Consider the following 2311-nt stretch of genomic DNA (forward strand, 5'->3'; position numbering starts at 1 on the left):
GAGACAGAGCGCAGAGAGAGAGAGAGAGAGAGAGAGAGAGAGAAAGAAAGAAAGAAAGAGATAAAGTGTGTGTGTGTGTGTGTGGGTGTGGGTGTGTGGGGATGCTGGAAGTGAACTGAGATCGTTGGATAAATTTAACCCCGCTTTAGCAGACACACACTCGCAGACTTCTGAAGGACCTGTCTCTTCCTCAGGGCAGATCTGAGGTATATCAAAGGCAGGGTCTTAAGTTTCTTCATCCAGAACCATGACTACTCTCCCTACATATTTATTACTCTCAGCAAATTACAAAATGTATCTGAAGACATGTGTTGGAGCCATTTTAACTATTTAGCTATTTAACTTTTATTATTATTGTTTGAGTAATTTTCTGATGTTTTGGATTCTATGTACCTAATTATTTGATTTAGCCATTGACTGGTGTGAACTGCAATCTAACCCTAATGTCCTTTAATGTGCACTAAGTAGACCCTCCAGAAAAACGCGATTCTGCAATTGCAGAATTTACCGCATAATAAGCAAAATGGCGCAGATTTCTAAAAGGCCGCATATTTATCAAAAGGCCGCATAATCCCCGCATTTTTCCACACAAAGTTGAGAAAAAAAAAAGTTAACTCGTCTTGACGTGACGTCATCAGCTCGCGCATCACAGAAGGTAAACAACACCGTAGAGTGAACGTGTGGAACTCACACGAGAGAGAAAACACCAAGATGAAAAAATCTGATCCATCTAATTTACCGACGAACATTTCTACTAAAGACCGGGCAAAAAGTGGGGGGAAACTATTCTGCACCCCGTGCAACTTGCACGGGGTGCAGAATAGTTTCCCCCCACTTTTTGCCCGGTCTTTAGTAGAAATGTTCGTCGGTAAATTAGATGGATCAGATTTTTTCATCTTGGTGNATGACCATGTTCAAGTCTTAAAGTCATCCTGAGGCCTTAGTTTTGGTTTCAAATTACACAACATCATGTATGTGTTGCTTCTTTGGGGCTTGTTTTCATAGACCTGGTTGCTTATTTCTCTCAAATCTGGCAACAGAGTGGGCAGGGCGCAGTGTCTAATTGTAGCAGTAAGCTAACGAGTACTGAAAGCTTTATTTTGTTTTGATCCAATGCTGCACAACTGAACTGATCCAATGCTGCTGTGAAAGAAAGAAGCTATATCCATGTTGGATAGAATATCCAATTTAAATAAGAAAAAATAACCTTAAGGGACAACTTGAATGCTTTTTTTTTTCTTAATGCATTGCATAAAGATCGGATCGGGAAAAATCGGTATCGGCAAATTGTCAAAATCAAATGATCGGAATCGGATCGGGAGCAAAAAAAAGGTGATCGGGACATCCCTAGTTGTGAGTGTGTCTGGGCTCCTGAATCAGCCTCTCCTGTCTCTCTCCTCTCCTCCCTGCTCCTCTTTGAGGCAGCAGCAAAGACTAGTTTTAGCTCTCAACAAGTTTTAAAAGTGTATCTTACCTTTTTTCACCTAGCTAACATTTTGTATTCATGCATATTTGACTAATCACTACCCCCTCAAATGGAAATATGTGTTTACATAAATGGTGACCAAACCGTTTGAGACCCACTGAGAAATTAGACTAAGTTAACTATCTAAACACTCAGAGAGTCCTTAACCTCACCTGAGCTGTAGTTATCCCGAGCTTGAATGACACACAGAGACCAATCAAGGGCTCTGATGTATGATCTGTATGACCGGCCATGTCGGCAGGCCACATCATGTAGACAGCCAGTCACCCTGTGTGAGGCAGACCCACATTTGCGCAGCGTTCACAATACATACAGGCCAGCAGGCCACTTAACAGGCCAGGCCATCGGGAAACCCCTCGGTCCTCCTGATGGCCAGTCCAGGGCGGGCCTGGGTACAGGAGGCGTAGAGCCAGGGATCATTGTCCACAAGTTAATCGATGGCAGATGGCGTCATGGTCGTGGACGGATAATAAAAAAACTAAACTAAATGGGTCGCGAAATATACTTGGGTGGGAAACCCTGGTGTGTGTGTGTGTGTGTGTGTGTGTGTGTGTGTGTGTGTGTGTGTGTGTGTGTGTGTGTGTGTGTGTGTGTGTTGTTTGTTTGGCTGTTTTTTCTGTCACCTTAAGCTTTGAAAAGCACAGCAGCTGCAGATATTTTACACTTACAGGACCATTTCTTTTGAACGCCGGTTGATTGAAAGGAGAAAAAGAAAGAGAAACGGTTAGAGAGCCATGTGGGCAGTACTGTAAGTGGCCTCTCCATTGATTCTGTTTCCAGGTCTCTGTGTGCATCGGTGTTTTATCAGTGTGTGTGAGAGACAGC

This window comes from Notothenia coriiceps, unplaced genomic scaffold (assembly GCF_000735185.1).
Source record: "Notothenia coriiceps isolate Sejong01 unplaced genomic scaffold, NC01 NC01_scaffold00013625, whole genome shotgun sequence".
Taxonomy (NCBI): Eukaryota; Metazoa; Chordata; class Actinopteri; order Perciformes; family Nototheniidae; genus Notothenia; species Notothenia coriiceps.